The sequence below is a fragment of the Lithobates pipiens genome, unplaced genomic scaffold (assembly GCF_037356315.1).
Source record: "Lithobates pipiens isolate NorthernLeopardFrog02 unplaced genomic scaffold, aLitPip1_a1.2 Scaffold_19, whole genome shotgun sequence".
In the NCBI taxonomy this organism is placed as follows: domain Eukaryota; kingdom Metazoa; phylum Chordata; class Amphibia; order Anura; family Ranidae; genus Lithobates; species Lithobates pipiens.
Window position 1 is genome coordinate 24,486,066 of NW_027507764.1, and position 18,278 is coordinate 24,504,343.

The 18,278-nt window shown below is 40.5% G+C and overlaps 2 pseudogenes; both read left to right on the forward strand.

Annotated features, from left to right (window-relative positions):
- Positions 1–2,174: 2,174 nt before the first annotated feature.
- Positions 2,175–5,447, forward strand: LOC143997954 (legumain-like; annotated as a pseudogene).
- A 71-nt stretch (positions 5,448–5,518) lies between these two features.
- LOC143997956 (legumain-like) lies at positions 5,519–15,014 on the forward strand (annotated as a pseudogene).
- The last annotated feature ends 3,264 nt before the right edge of the window (positions 15,015–18,278 follow it).

Below are 18,278 nucleotides of genomic sequence, written 5' to 3' on the forward strand. Positions count from 1 at the left end.
GAATGACATTTTGCGACCCGACTTTGGGGGCCCATATCTTGGGGCCACTTATTGGCAGGAACCCCAAATTCGGTATGCAGACACTGTGGATCTAGCACTACAACATATCCAAAGTCGGGTCGCAAAATGTCATGCACTTTTCTGCATCAGAGATACATGGCCTCAAAGTCAACGGTGACCATCTGCGGCAATATAATTTGGTCATTAGGGTTGGGTGTTTATGGTTAGGGGTTTGCGCTAGGGGTTCGCGCTAGCGTTAGGGGTTAGGGTTCGCGTTAGGGGTTAGGGGTTAGGGGTTAGGGTGAATGGTTAGTGTTAGGATTATGGATATTTTAATAAGGCATTAAAAAATATTATAATACCATATACAGCAGCAATAAATTAAAATTTATTAATCAGTACATATTTAACGATGAAAATATATTAAAAAATTGGCCAAATAAATTTAAAACAATTATAAAAAATCTAATTAACATAGATTTGCTTTTAAATAAATAAATTTGAAGCTAGAAAAAATGAATAAAAACATATATTAAGATTAAAAAAGAAAGAATTAACTATTTTAATATTGTTTTATATTAATATATTAGAAATAATGAAAACATGTTAAAAATTGGCAGAAGAAAATTTTAGATATTTTAAAAAATTGGATAATTTGCTATAAATAGACATTATTTTTTTTTAATAAAGGACAGAGAAAAAATGTTATCTGTACATCTATAGATAAATATATTTTATAAATATATACACATACCTGATCGTTACCAACAGACGTTCCTCTGGTGACACATTGTTTCTCATATTGGTGTCCACAAATGTCAGACCAGGTCGTACTTTTTCTAACAACAGATCAAATGTGACAATGGACATCCGGCTAAAATTAAAAAACTTGTCGGGGTCGGTACGCAGCTGAACATACATGTTTGTGAAATATCCAACGGACATTCGCTGTCCCATCAACGGATGGGTCCAATATCGACGAGCTCTGACTCTGGACCTCTCACGAAATTTGCGACAACGTTGCTGTCTTATCAAGAGCAACATCAGGAGCATTTCCTGACATATATTCAATATGGGATCCATTTCAAAATATATACCACAGAAAGAGAGGCAAATGCAAGTGTACAACTGCTCTCTATGCTGCTGCTGCTCACTCTGATTAAAATAGCAGAAATAGTTAAAAAAAAAAATGCTTTGAGAGCTTGGGGGGGTCTACATGATGTTATCTTTATAAACGCGTATAAACGCAAAACGTGTCTAAACACGGCATGCAAACGCGCGTGTCAGCTTTTTTTTAACAGAGTTTTCACCTGCGTCTCGTGTGCATGAGGCCTAAATCATTCGTTTTTGCTTAACCAATAGAAAAGAAGCCATACCTTTTGGGCTGAGCATATTATAAGTTATGATTTTATTGTCTGAGAGGGTATTTAGAAGCAAGCAAGATGCCATGAAAGAAGAGAGTTTCAGGGACCCGCCTTGAGAAAGACACTCGGGGACACACCCTGAGGGGGACACTGGGTGATACACACTCCCAGACAGACTGACACTCATGCACCATGCATGAATACAGATTATGACATTCATGAAGATCCCTGAACCCTGATCCTTGGAACTCGTAGGTCGCAAGTAAATCCTCTAAGGGTATCCATTTTTGAAAGCTACGGCAGCCATCTTAACTCTGGTAACCAGCCATTGGGAACAGTAGCCATTTTGGAATGGGTAATTATGCCATGCTAATTTTATCTTGTATGTTCTCTCAAATATTGATGTATTGAATATTCTACTATTGATAATCATTCTACCGAATCAATAACCACCTTTTAAATTTTTTTCTGTAATGATCACATTTTTCATTTTCTTTTTCTTTTTGCATATTTGCAACAGCTGTCAGCTCATCCCAGGAAAATTAGAGAGGTTGTCTATAGCCTGCAACATTCATCCTGTACAACAAGCTGTAAAGCTGAACACACAAGTAATTACAATGGTATTTATACAATTATTTACAATATAAAGTTAAAGTAAATAGTAGTGCTGACTAAAACATAGCAAACTGCCCCATCCATCCATGTCTCCATTTATTTTGTTGATTAGTCACAACCTGTAATCTCATCACCATGATAAAGCCTGGACTGCAGACCACCGGAGGGGAGCAGGGTCCTGTTACTTAATCCAAGATGCTTCCAGTGACACTAATCCTCAGCCTCGCTGTCCTGGCCACATCCATGCCCATCAATGACCCAGAAGATAAGGGGAAGCACTAGGTGGTGCTGGTAGCCAGCTCAAATGACTGGTACAACTACAGACACCTCCCTATACCCTTTTCCCCCTTTCGGGCTGACGTGTGCCACGCTTATCAAATTGTCAAGAAGAAAGGCATCCCTGAAGAGCAGATTGTGGTGGTGATGTATGACAATATTGCAGATAATCCTAACCAAAGAAATAAAATTATAAACTGGATCAATAGAAAAGACGTGTATGCGGGAGTGCTTAAGGACTACAAAAATAAGTTCAAATTCCCCACTCGTGACACACAAGCTGAACACACTAGTCATTACAATGGTATTTATAAAATGTATTTACAATATCAGTAAATAGTAGCACTGACTAAAGCAAACTGGCCCATCCATCCATGTCTACATTTTGTTGAAAGTCACAATCTGTGCTCTCATCACCATGATAAAACCTGGACTGCACACCACCGGAGGGGAGCAGGGTCCTGTTACTTAATCCAAGATGCTTCCAGTGATACTAATCCTCAGCCTCGCTGTCCTGGCTACATACATGCCCAATGACCCAGGAAAAAAAGGGGGAAGCACTAGGTGGTCCTGGTGGCCAGCTCCAATGACTGGTACAACTATAGACATCAGGCAGACATGTGCCAAGCTTATCAAATTGTCAAGAAGAAAGGCATCCCAGAAAGAGCAGATTGTGGTGGTGATGTATGACAATATTGCAGATAATCCCAACCAAAGAAATAATTATTATTAACTGGACCAACAGAAAAGACGTGTATGCGGGAGTGCTTAAGGACTACACAAATACGTTTAAATTCCTCATTCCTGACAACTTCCTAATGGTGGTTTTGAGAGGTGGTGCAGAAGCGGTGAAGGGAAAAGGATATAGGGAGGTGATTAAGAGTAGACCTAAGAACCATATCTTTATGTACTTCACTGATCACTCAGCTCCAGGTCTGCTAGCATTTCCCAGTGATGACCTCCACTTCAAGGAACTGAACAAGACCATTCAGTACATGTATGACAAGAAGAAGTACAAAAAGATAGTTCCAACATTGACATTTACCCCACCATAGTCACCAACCCTCACAAGTCCTCTAATGCCGGTTATGGCGAAAAAGCGAGACACATACCTCTGCTATCTCTACAGCACCGGCTGGATAGAGGACTCAGATGCGGATGATCTGTCCAAGGATACACTACACAAACAGTTTTTACTGGTGAAATAACACACCACTACCAGTCATGTGATGCAGTATGGAAACCGGACTATTTCCATGATGAAGGTGAGGATAGAGCTAAATAGTGGTCCCTCACATTGACCCTGGAGCCGGTACACACTATGGACCTGATCCTAGCCCAAATGTTTCCTTGTCCATCCTAAAGAGGAAGTTCCTGGCTAACTGATGCTGTTAAGGCCCAGGATGTACTGACCAGGATAAAGGGTGCTACAGGAGGCCAAACCCTTGATAAAAGAATTGGTAAATCTGTATATTCTGTTAGATATGTTCTAATGTTACTATTTAAAGGCTCTCCAGGTTGCGTGTTTCCTTGGAGAGTGTTTTTAATGCTGTTTTTGAAGAAAAAGTGTGCACTGCAAGTACATTTCCTGCAAAATCTGTTTATTTGGGGGGGGGGGGGGGGGGGGGTTGTGTTACATTTGAAAATAAAATTGTGAAAACCCCATTTAATATTATATATAAAAAAAACACATACTTCTGTGTAATTCTGAGCCTTTCCACCCCTGGAATACTGTTCCGAAGGAAAGTGTCATGTCGCTTGAATTGCTGAGAGATTAACCAAAAGCAACTCATCAAAACTCTAGGAAATATTTGTTGTCGATAGGTAATAGAATAAGCAATCTGATTTAGAGTTCCATAGACACTACCAATGAATTGCCTTAATCTTTGCACAATTTTCAGGGGGATGAAAGATTTCTGTATCTGTCAGGAACGCGTACAAATCTCATGCATGAACTGAGGTGCCAATGAGGCTGAAGTGTCAATTCTGTGGACACTCTATTCTCTGTGCCGCTGCGTGGCTAACCGTGTCATAGCAACAGATCGTAATCTGTGGCCCCATTCATCTTCTGGATGGGATATTCACTAAGCTAGCAGCCGAGGATAAAGGGTGGTGGCTGATATGGTCAAAAAAATGAGCATGCACATGAACAAAGTCAGCTAGCAAGCCCACCCTGTGGTTTACTTTCACCTGTCACCGCAAAAACGGTGAATGGGGTTGGAGGGGGTTGCTAAAAAAAAATGCTGGACTTGGTTATAGCAACCAGAGAGCTCTGTGATGATGAATGAATACATTACAAGCTTTGTGCTGATAAGGAGATGAACTCACCTTTTCACCGACATCCGTCTATATTCAAAGAATTTCTCCTCATGCGTATTGAGATCATTATACATTGCCCGGAACAAGCCTAGCTGTTCTCTATTTCCATTAACAGAATGAACCCAGTATCTGGGCTTGCTTCCCTTCCCTTCTTCATCCAGCATTAGTAATGCAGCTGCTGCACAAGCCAGGAAACCGCCCTTGGCAGACATGTTCACCAGGGTTAGAGGAATGCAGGGAAAGGCACATGGAATATCTTGAGAGAACAAGCACACAGCAAACCCAGGAGGAGAGGAAGGATCACTCTGATGATGTAAAAACATTTTCAATTGCCACTTGTCAGAACACTGAGCTCATATTGCCTGCACATAAAAAACACTTGAGAAATGCGTGAAAAAAAATGCCAGAAAATTGTATTAAAGTCACTCTTCTCAGGTGTGAATGCAGCCTAATATTTTGGAACTATAAATCAGGAGGTTGAGGACCTGGGCTGGTTTTTATATTTTATGGACCCTAAATATTTATAAGTAAAGGACATCAAAAATGTTGATCAATTTTTAATGCCTTAAAAAAATCTTAAAGAGCCAGACAACAAGTTAATACTTAAAGCACGTGCAAAACTTTTTCAATACTGCATGTTTTCTATGCAAATCACCAATTATATACCTTTAGAAAATGAAAAGCATATCCCATGACATTGTGGGTAAAAGGTGTGAATCCTTGATGATCATCTCCCGAACTCCAGCTACATGCCACAGGCTTCTGGAGGAGTCCTTTCTTAAAGCTATTAGTAAAGCCCAAAACAACCAAATATTAGATTTGAGTTTGAAGTTAGAGATTGTTCATTATCTGGAAGCTGTTTTGGTACTTTAAACATCAGCAGGGACCAGGGGTGGTCATGAATATGACTGTGTAGGAGCGGGAAAAGAAAGTGGACCACCAATATGTCACTTCGGAGCACACAGTGCCTTGGGGAATCATTCGGGTCCAGCTGGATAGATATCGATGAGCCAAGTAGCAGCTTTTGCTTTGACAGAAAAAGAAATAACGAGGTTCAAGGTATATTTTGGGTGAAAAAAGCCAACCTTGTTGGAAAACACTCCTCAGAGAAAGCATTCTTCGTGTCCTCATCGGGACAGAACATTTACAATGTGGAAAATGACTTAAGGAGATATCATGGGAGGTTCTAACGACCACATGTAACAAGCCAAGTCATCAGTCCTGTATGTGAGGCGTGGACAATGTTATGAATGTTCTGATGTTGGCAGGTGCTTGGTTGCTAAATATCTTTTACACACAAATAAGACAGCAGATCAGTGGTAGAGAGATCACGGTAATATGCGCCTGTCACACAAGTCAGTGTGAGCAATACAACCAGCATCCAAGCAAAAACCTCAAGAACTAAAAAAAAACGTGCATGTGTCTCCATGGAGCCTTAAAGAAAATTAGACATCCCACCAGGATCCAGAGATCAGGGAAAAGTACTAAATGAAAAGCGGAACACATTTCCCGATTGCTACATTGCAAGATGTACAAATAAATAGTTGGGATCACCGGTGTTCTGGTCAGGGCTTTTGATGTGGCTATTTGTTGTCTTCCTGTCACCGGTCCATTCTAGAAAATATTTTGCCTGCCTCCCTTTAGCTTGCTGGGAAAAATGTTTTTCCTAATATGTCAGAGAGACGCAGACAAAACATGTTCTCCACCACCCTCTGGTTTGCTGGGAAAATTTCCTCCAATGTGCCAGAGAGACAAGACAATACGTATTGTACACCCGCTGTCTGTTTTGGGCCCATTATAAAGTGGTAATCAAGTCAGTAAAAAAATATCTAATAGTTGATTTTCAGTCTCTTTAATGTGCTCCAGCGCTCACCCCCAAGTGGAAGGCCAGTATGGCTGACATTTTACTAGTGTCTGAGATGTATCCATGCTCCCAGCCTCTGTTGACCATGGTGTGGAAGTTCTTCTGGATAGAAAGTCTGACTTCTATTCTCAAGAACTTCAGCAGGCAGACATGCAGAGGTACTTTCATCATGGGGAAGGAACTTGGAAGAGTTTTGGTGGAAAATGAAGGGAAACAGTTCAGTGAATTAATCTAACCACCATTTCAAGATTCTCTACAAATATTTATGTATTTCTATAATAATTTGATCTGTAAGATATAGACTTTTTTCGCAAGAGCTCACTAGATGTAGACTTACTCTAAATTAAAAAGAACATAAAATAGAATCCCGGATCCACACTCCTAACGATAAATAGAAGGTATATGTAATCAAACGATTTATTACATATCTATATATAGTCTATAAGAAAATATCAAATCAAAATAAAAAATCCAATGAATACAAGGAACCACCTAGGAGAAGTCATGCTGGAAAGGATGTAATGCCAACAATGCTAGACGTTCTCCAGCCATAAAGTGAGGCGGGTTTCTATCTTACTTACTGAAGCTTAATGCACATTGTGAAAATCTCACAGTGTGCAGTGAAATCAGAGTAGGAGCTGTACAGGCACCTCTCCAGTACTGAAACGTGTCAGCTGAGGTTTAGTTTTACATGATACATAATACATCAATCCAGGAGCAGCAGATCTTATTACAATTCTTGAGATTTGCAAGTGATCATACAATAAATCAGCTAAAATTTTCCAATTCTAGATTTAAGTTTAAGTCTTCTTTTTTTTCACAGGTTAAAGAATAAATTTGAAGTTTATGGATAGAAGTAGAACCAATCAGGAGTCTTTCCTCCAGGAGTTCAGCATTTCATTCTTTTGTCTCATCCCAACATCATCGGAACCTTTGATATTACATCTACAAAACCACTTACAACTTTGTGTTTGCCCAATAACTGTCTCCTGTCGGTGATCTGTGCCCTCAGATTATACCACATATAAATACATTAAGGTATACATATGGCCGAATTAGTTCTGGATAGAGTTACAGTATGAAGAGTTGTAAGTGCTTTTGGGGGAGATTTCCCTTAAACTTCACTCCTGGAGATTCAACAAGAAGTGAGAGGAAGCTCTTTTAGTTGGACAACTGTGAGCTGAGCGTTTGACTTGCAGTTGCAGTGAAGCCCTGTTAAACTCAATGGGCAAAATTGACGGGTGATGACACCTGTCATTCTTGCACTTCTGGGGTAAAGATGCCCAGGCCATGGCACGTGTACACCCCCATCTGGCTGGGAGGGTGGTAAAACCATGATTTTCTTTTTAACCCCCCCCCCCCCCCCCCGCCAGCCACTAACCTCTATTTGAATATTGATGTATTTTATTATATGGTGTTTTTTTCTATTAAATTAAGGAAATATAGGTGTTATTTTAATAGGAGCCAAACATCGTTCTCTCTTCATCCAGATCAAAATGGCTTCTGCTTCCGAAGTGGAGATCCTCATGAATGGACTTGTCTCATCATCACAGAGCCTGTAGAAGATATACTTACAGGAGAAATTTCACCTCAAAAGCAGGGGTAGGCAACCTCGGCCCACCAGCTGTTTTGAAACAAGTCCCACGAGACATTGCAAGACCCTGACAATCACATGCATGACTCCTAGAGGCAGAGGCATGATGGGATTTGTAGTTTCACTACAGCTGAGAGTGCCGAGGTTGCCTCCCCCATCACAAGAAACATGGAGGTGGAGGATACAGGTTAGTGATATTTTGTCACACCGTTAGGTGTGACAAAATATATTGTGTTTAGGACGTTTTTATTGGATTCATTTATGTTACACATATGTTGCCTATGAGGAGTTTATGAGTAATCTCCATTAGCAACTGGGAATATTTGTATTATAGATGTATATATACTGTAACAGTAGTTAGTGTCAGCTGAAATCAGGAGTACAATCTACAACGCTCTGAACGTCCTGAATATGACTGAAGAGCTTCACTGGATTAAAGCTGAGAAAAATAAATCTCGATTGAATTATGGAATTCGTGTTATAAAAGGTCCCTTGTGTCATATTTGGATTTTTTTTTTTTGAAAATTGTTACTTTGCCTATTTGTTTTTTTGCAGAATACTAAATTCCTTAAGACATTTGACATCAGTCCATACACTGAGGCCTAATGAACATATCAACTACATCCTACACGCTGTGATTGTATACAGAGGAGACACTTGCACAGAAGGATATTCTGATATTATATCATTATTATTATGTAAAGGTAAGGCTCCCCAATATAATAAAGATGGTGATTAATTTGTGGTGTGCAGTCTTGCTTCTATTTTCCTGGGTGTGTTTGGTAAATTATCAGTTTTCCAGCTGGTGATGTTCCTATAGCCACTTTCAAACAAAAGGCAAATTGTTATTAAGCCCTCGGATAAGGACGGTAACATTGTCCTCCTAGATAACAACAAATATATTAATATGTGTAATGAGATCATAAAAAATCCAGATTGGTATCAACGTATGCCGAGTAGCATTGTCAAAAAATGTAATGGCAACTTCCATTTAATGCAATTACCAATTATGGAATTATATTCACAATTTCCCTCGGGTACCTACCTTTTATACACTCCCTAAGATTTCACAAAAACAGAGAAAATCCCCCCGGGAGACCAATCATCTCCGGGGTAGGTGCAATTAGCGAAAATGCTAGTCAACTGATCGATTACTTTTTGAAACCTTATGTTATGGCTTTGCCTTCATATGTAAAGGACACCTCACATTTTCTACCAATTATAGACAACCTTTGTAGCCCTGAATATGGAGTTTTGGTGACAGTGGATGTTGAAACGCTGTATAGCTCTATCCCCCATGAGAAGGGAGTAGCAGCTATTAAACATGTTTTGCAGAGAGACAAAAATGTTGACCCAGTATATGGGGATTTGTCACTGTACACAGGCCACATTCTGGGGTGGCACCGATACATCAATGATATCTTTATCATCTGGGACGGATCATATACCATGCTGGAACAGTGTCTCTTGAGGATGAACAGGAACGATTTCAACCTCAGATTCACCATGTCCCATAGCGAAAATAGTGTTGCGTTTCTCGATGTGGAAGTATATAGGGGTGGGGGGTAACCTACTTAAACTGTATAGGAAGCCCACGTCGGGTAACGCAATCTTACATGCTACGAGTTTCCACCCCAAACCACTCCTGGATTCCATACCCTATAGGCAGTTTCTCAGGTTAAGGTGCAAGTGCACCAAGGCGGCCATTTTTATAACAGAGGCAGACAAACTGTGTGATCGATTACTCTTGAGAGGGCACTCGCATGCCTCTCTGAAGAGATCGTATCAGCAGGGTGTCTGCAAACTAGGGAGAAACTCCTATACGCTAAAAATCCCAAAGATAAGGCCAACCCCCTTAGAATTATATCCAGATACAATAACAGCAAGTAAAAAATATTGTAGAAAAGTACTGGCACATGTTGGCTCTTGACCCTGCCTTGAGACAATTTGTTACAGAGAGACCACTATTGACTTTCAAAAGAGCAGTCTCCGTAAGAGATCAAATTGTCAGCAGTGAATTCAGTGACAACAAAAAAAAACACTGTAAATATAACGTGGCATATATGTGTGGGTCCTGTCATTACTGTAAGTTTATGCTCGTTGAAAAATATCCAATATTGCCAAATGGTCAGGTCTTTCGACCCAATTATTTTGCTAACTGCAAACCAATAGGAGTGATTTATATGTTGCAATGTGACTGCTCATGTTTCTATGTCGGGAAAACCAAGTTGGAATTCTGGGAGAGAGCATACAAGCATGTCCTCAGCATGCAGGTAAGCGATCCAGACCTCCCACTTGGCCGGCATACAACCATTGTGCAGAACTTGCCCAAAAATTAAGTTTCTCATCTTGGATCGCATCTATCCCAACCCGAGAGGGGGGGACTGGAACAAGTCCCTCCTCCAGTTGGAAGCACGCTGGATCTACAGGTTGAAAGCAACACAAGCACCAAGCTTGAATGAAACCATTTGGTTCAAGCCATTCCTTGAGGGTTTCTACTCTGGAGGAATGGAAAAGTAAATAACACCATCGCTATACTGTAGATTTAGGCAGCAATTTAGATATTTTTGAAATGACGCCCCTTATCCTCTAATATTTGTATTCATGGTCTGTTTTATATTTTATATAAAAATTTTCCTTGTTTGCCTTTGTAATTTATTGTTCATAATTTATATATATATATGCGGCATGTTGCCAGCGCTCTGGGTCCCGGCTGACGTCGAGAGACGTATTGGAATTACAGTCTTGATGCTCTCTCACCAGGAGGAATAAACAAATGCATAGAAATAGCCACCATACTCTGACTACATGTATCAATTCCATACGTTTTATATATACACATAGTAATTTGTTATCCTCATACAGGTACACACTATAATATATAATTTTTTTTAAGAGAGATAGAGAGAGAGAGAGATTAGAGATATATATCCCTGTGTTCTTCCCGGATAGACCAGATTTAATAGAAATACATTTATATATATATATATATATATATATATATATATATATATATATATATATATATATATATATATATATATATATATATATATATATATATATATATAGAACCATTTTATGTAATGTAGAGGAACCAAAATTTTGCTAAGCATATTTTATACTATGTCGGTTACTAGCATCCCTGAATAATTAATAATATATATATATATATATATATATATATATATATATATATATATATATATATATATATATATATATATATATATATATATATATATATATATATACACATACATATACACATACACACACACACACACACACACACACACACACACAAATACTCGTTAGAACAAATATAAAAACTGATACACAGTATGAAAAATAAAACATTTAAAAGATAGTTCATTACACATTTTCTGCTCTCAGACATGTCTAGTGGTTCAAGAAGATATTACCTGAAAATTCACCAAAGTAAAGCATTCGTTTTTGCTTAACCAATAGAAAAGAAGCCATACCTTTTGGGCTGAGCATATTATAAGTTTTATGATCTTGTTATCTGAGAGGGTATTTAGAAGCAAGAAAGATGCCATGAAAGTTTTGGGGACCCGCCCTGAGAAAGTCACTCGGGGACACACCCTGAGGGGGACACTGGGTGATACACACACTCCCAGACAGACTGACACTCATGCACCATGTATGAATACAGATTATGACATTCATGAAGATTCCTGAACCCTGATCCTTGGAACTCGGAGGTCGCAAGTAAATCCTCTTTAAGAGTATCCATTTTTGAAAGCTACGGCAGCCATCTTAACTCTGGTAACCAGCCATTAGGAACAGTAGCCATTTTGGAATGGGTAATTATGCCATGTTGATTTTATCTTGTACGTTCTCTCAAATATTGATGTATTGAATATTTTACTATTGATAATCATTCTACCGAATCAATAACTACCTTTTAAATTTTTTTATTTAATGATTACATTTTTCATTATATTTATCTTTTTGCATATTTGCAACAGCTGTCAGCTCATCCCAGGAAAATTAGAGAGGTTGTCTAAAGTCAGCAACATTCATCCTGTACACCAAGCTGTAATGCTGAACACACAAGTCATTACAATGGTATTTATAAAATTATTTACAATATAACGTTAAAGTAAATAGTAGTGCTGACTAAACAAACAAAGCAAACTGCCCCATCCATGTCTCCATTTATTTTGTTGAGAAGTCACAACCTGTAATGTTATCACCATGATAAAACCTGGACCGCAGACCACCGGAGGGGAGCAGGGTCCTGTTACTTAATCCAAGATGCTTCCAGTGACACTAATCTTCAGCCTCGCTGTCCTGGCCACATCCATGCCCATCAATGACCCAGAAGATAAGGAGAATGCACTAGGTGGTCCTGGTAGCCAGCTCAAATGACTGGTACAACTACAGACACCTCCCTATACCCTTTTCCCCATTGGGCTGACGTGTGCCACGCTTATCAAATTGTCAAGAAGAAAGGCACCCATGAAGAGCAGATTGTGGTGGTGATGTATGACAATATTGCAGATAATCCCAACCAAAGAAATAAATTATAAACTGGATCAACAGAAAAGACATGTATGCGGGAGTGCTTAAGGACTACAAAAATAAGTTCAAATTCCCCACTCGTGACACACAAGCTGAACACACTAGTCATTACAATGGTATTTATAAAATGTATTTACAATATAAGTAAATAGTAGCACTGACTAAAGCAAACTGGCCCATCCATCCATGTCTACATTTTGTTGAAAATCACAATCTGTGCTCTCATCACCATGATAAAACCTGGACCACACACAACCGGAGGGGAGCAGGGTCCTGTTACTTAATCCAAGATGCTTCCAGTGATACTAATCCTCAGCCTCGCTGTCCTGGCTACATACATGCCCATCAATGACCCAGGAAAAAAAGGGAGAAGCACTAGGTGGTCCTGGTGGCCAGCTCCAATGACTGGTACAACTATAGACATCAGGCGGACGTGTGCCAAGCTTATCAAATTGTCAAGAAGAAAGGCATCCCGGAAAGAGCAGATTGTGGTGGTGATGTATGACAATATTGCAGATAATCCCAACCAAAGAAATAATTATTAACTGGACCAACAGAAAAGACGTGTATGCGGGAGTGCTTAAGGACTACACAAATACGTTTAAAATTTCTCATTCCTGACAACTTCCCAACGGTGGTTTTGAGAGGTGGCGCAGAAGCGGTGAAGGGAAAAGGATATAGGGAGGTGATTAAGAGTAGACCCAAGAACCATATCTTTATGTACTTCACTAATCACTGAGCTCCAGGTCTGCTAGCATTTCCCAGCGATGACCTCCACTTCAAGGAACTGAACAAGACCATTCAGTACATGTATGACAACAAGTAGTACAAAAAGATAGTTTTAACATTGACATTTACCCCACCATAGTAACCAACCCTCACGAGTCCTCTTATGCCGGTTATGGCGAAAAAGCGAGACACATACCTCTGCTATCTCTACAGCATCGGCTGGATAGAGGACTCAGATGAGGATGATCTGTACAAGGATACACTACACAAACAGTTTTTACTGGTGAAAGAACACACCACTACCAGTCATGTGATGCAGTATGGAAACCGGACTATTTCCATGATGAAGGTGAGGATAGAGTTAAACAGTGGCCCCTCACATTGACCCTGGAGCCGGTACACACTATGGACCTGATCCTAGCCCAAATGTTTCCTTGTCCATCCTAAAGAGGAAGTTCCTGGCTACCAATGATGCTGTTATGGCCCAGGATGTACTGACCAGGATAAAGGGTCCTACAGGAGGCCAAAGCCTTGATAAAGGAATTGGTAAACCTGTATATTCTGTTAGATATGTTCTAATGTTACTATTTAAAGGCTCTCTAGGTTGAGTGTTTCCTTGGAGAGAGTTTTTATGCTGTTTTTGAAGAAAATAAAGTGTGCACTGCAAGTACATTTCCTGCAAAAACTATTTGGGGGGTGGGGGGGTTGTGTTACATTTGAAAATAAAATTGTGAAAACCCCATTTAATATTATATATAAAAAAAACACAAACTTCTGTGCAATTCTGAGCCTTTCCACCCCTGGAATACTGTTCTGAAGGAAAGTGTCATGTCGCTTGAATTGCTGAGAGATTAACCAAGGCAACTCATCAAAACTCTAGGAAATATTTGTTGTTGATAGGTAATAGAATAAGCAATCTGATTTAGAGTTCCATAGACACTACCAATGAATTGCCTTGATCTTTGCACAATTTTCAGGGGGATAAAAGATGTCTGTATCTGTCAGGAACACATACAAATCTCATGCATGAATTGAGGTGGCAATGAGGCTGAAGTGTCAATTCTTTGGACATTTTATTCTCTGTGCCACTGTGTGGCTAACCGTGTAATATCAACAGATCGTAATCCGTGGCCCCATTCATCTTCTGGATGGGATATTCACTAAGCTAGCAGCGAAGGATAAGGGTGGTGGCTGATATGGTCAAAAAAAATGCCCATGCACATGGACAACAAAGTCAGCAAGCATGCCCACCATGTGGTTTACTTTCACCTGTCACCGCCAAAACGGTGAATGGGGTGGAGGGGGTTGCTAAAAAAAAAATGCTGGACTTGGTTATAGCAACCAGAGAGCTCTGTGATGATGAATGAATACATTACAAGCATTGTGCCGATAATGAGATGAACTCACCTTTTCACCGACATCCGTCTACATTCAAAGAATTTCTCCTCATGCGTATTGAGATCATTATACATTGCCCAGAACAGGCCTAGCTGTTCTCTATTTCCATTAACAGAATGACCCCAGTATCTGGGCTTGCTTCCCTTTTCTTCATCCACCATTAGTAAGGCAGCTGCTGCACAAGCCAGGAAACCGCCCTTGGCAGACATGTTCACCAGGGTTAGAGGAATGCAGGGAAAGGCACATGGAATATCTTGAGAGAACAAGCACACAGCAAAACCAGGAGGAGAAGGAAGGATCACTCTGATGATGTAAAAACATTTTCAATCGCCACTTGTCAGAACACTGAGCTCATATTGCCTGCACATAAAATCAGAAAAACACTTGAGAAATGCGTGAAAAAAAAATGCCAGAAAATTGTATTAAAGTCACACTTCTCAGGTGTGAATGCAGCCTAATATTTTTGAACTATAAATCAGGAGGTTGAGGATCTGTGATGGTTTTTATATTTTATGGACCCTAAATATTTATATGTAAATTTTAAGGACATCAGAAACGTTGATCAATTTTTAATGCCTTAAAAAAATCTTAAAGAGCCAGACAACAAGTTAATACTTAAAGCACGTGCAAAACTTTTTCAATACTGCATGTTTTCTATGCAAATCACCAATTATATACCTTTAGAAAATGAAAAGCATATCCCATGACATTGTGGGTAAAAGGTATGAATCCTTGATGATCATCTCCAGAACTCCAGCTACATGCCACAGGCTTCTGGAGGAGTCCTTTCTTAAAGCTATTAGTGAAGCCCAAAACAACCAAATATTGGATTTGAGTTTGAAGTTAGAAATTGTTCAATATCTGGAAGCTGTTTTGGTACTTCAACATCAGCAGGGACCAGGGGTGGTCCAGAATATGACTGTGTAGGAGCGGGAAAAGAAAGTGGACCACCAATATGTCACTTCAGGGCACACAGTGCCTTGTGCAATCATTGGGGTCCAGCTGGATAGATATCGATGAGCCAAGTAGCAGCTTTTGCTTTGACAGAAAAAGAAAAAAAATGAGGTCTAAGGTATATTTTGGGTGAACAAAGCCAACTTTGATGGATAAGACTCTGCAGAGAACAGATTGTGGAAAATGACTTAAGGAGATATCATGAGAGGTTCAGACTACCACATGTAACAAGCCAAGTCATCAGTCCTGTATGTGAGGCGTGGACAATGTTACTGTTATTTATTCAATAGAAATGCCGAGCTGCTTTGCTCTATTTTGCAGCCACAATAGTGGTTATCATAACAATCCTCCAAATATTGTACATTTCACAAGGACAGTGAAGTGATTAAAATCTGGCTTCAAAAAGCACGGATTCATTGAGGAATACATTCCACTAATAAAACAAGACTTGTGTGGGAACATGTATCGAATGTGTTCCTCACACTTCCACAATGTTTTATTGGGCAAGGAAAAAAAAAAGAAAAAATTGAAAGCCGAAGCAGTCCCAACAATTTTATTGGAAACATCTACAAAGACACCAACAGAAAATAAATGGAACACGAGACTGAAGAAAATTCAACAATTGAATTGCATGATGCCCGGAACATTGAGAAATAGTCGGTAAAAGGTATGAATCCTTGATCATCTCCAGAACTCCTGCTACATGCCAGTCCTTTCTTAAAGCTATTGGTAAAGCCCAAAACAACTAAAAATTATAACAGAGTATAAAATTGGAAATTGTTCATTATCTGGAAGCTGTTTTGGTACAGCAACATCAGCAGGGACCAGGGGTGGTCAAGAATATGACTGTAGGAGCGAAAAAAGAAAGTGGACCACCAATAATGTCACTTCGGAGCACACAATGCCTTGGGGAATCATTCGGGTCCAGCTGGATAGATATCGATGAGCCAAGTAGCAGCTTTTGCTTTGACAGAAAAAGAAATAACGAGGTTCAAGGTATAATTTGGGTGAACAAAGCCAACCTTGTTGGAAAAGACTCTGCAGAGAAAACATTCCTCGAATCGTCATCGGGACAGAACATTTACAATGTGGAAAATGACTTAAGGAGATATCATGGGAGGTTCAAACGACCACATGTAACAATCCAAGTCATCAGTCCTGTATGTGAGGCGTGGACAATGTTATGAATGTTCTGATGTTGGCAGGTGCTTGGTTGCTAAATACCTTTTACACACAAATAAGACAGCAGATCAGTGGTAGAGAGATCACGGTAATAGGCGCCTGTCACACAAGTCAGCGTGAGGAATGCAAAAAACCTCAAGAACTAAAATAACCTGCATGTGTCTCCATGGAACCTTAAAGAAAATTAGACATCCCACCAGTATCCAGAGATCAGGGACAAGTACTAAATGAAAAGCGGAACACATTTCCCGATTGCTACATTGCAAGATGTACAAATAGTTGGGATCACCGGTGTTCTGGTCAGGGCTTTTGATGTGGCTATTTGTTGTCTTCCTGTCACCGGTCCATTCTAGAAAATATTTTGCCTGCCTCCCTTTAGCTTGCTGGGAAAAATGTTTTTCCTAATATGTCAGAGAGACAGACAAAACATGTTCTCCACCACCCTCTGGTTTGTTGGGAAAATATTTCCTCCAATGTGCCAGAGAGACAAGACAATACGTATTGTACACCCGCTGTCTGTTTTTGGCCCATTATAAAGTGGTTGTCAAGTCAGTAAAAAAAAATAAATATCTAAATAGTTGATTTTCAGTCTCGTTTATGTGCTCCAGCGCTCACCCCCAAGTGGAAGGCCAGTATGGCTGTGTCATGGTCGTCTCCGGAATCCAGTGGTTTATGGAAGGCCTAGCCACGGAATCCCCTCGTTGAAAGTTAATAGGTATCCATGGGCGCGCGTTGGTGCGAACGGACGCACGCGGGTGCGTGTAGGTACGAACGGGCTCACGCGGGTGCGCGATGTTGCGAACGAGCGCACGCGGGTGCGCGATGGTACGAATGGGCGCACGCGGGTGCGCAGGGTCACGAACGGCTGCACGGTTTCACGCGGGCGCGCGGGCACGCCGTGCGACCGTTCTTGGCGCCCAAAGGGCTACTTAAGGAATCCGTTACAGTGCCTCTATGCTGTCCAGTCTACAGCGTTCCGGTTACTTTGTCTCCTGCTTATCTGATTGTTCCTGATCCTTGTTACCCGGCCTGTTCCTGACGACGCCTGTTTGCTGCCAGCCTTTGACCCCCGGACCGTTTGACCACGCTTCTGCCTTCTCCTGTGTACCGTTTCTGCCCGCCTGTTACCGACCCGGCTTGTACCTTGACCTCGCTTCTTCTGCCAGCTGTTCCAGTCTGACCACCTGTGCCTGCTGCTGTCTGCCTGCTAGCTGTTCCAGTCCGACCATCTGTGCCTGCTGTTGTCTGCTGTCAGCTCCAGGGCCGGTTCTACTCTTCACCAGCTCGGCACTTGTGCCCTCTGAACTCTAGAATTCCTGTCCCCACTTCCAGGGATTCTCGAGCCATAGGCTTACGAGAGGCCGCTCCCTGCATTCTGGGCTCCTCCACCAGGTACGTGACAGGCTGCCATTTTACTAGTGTCTGAGATGTATCC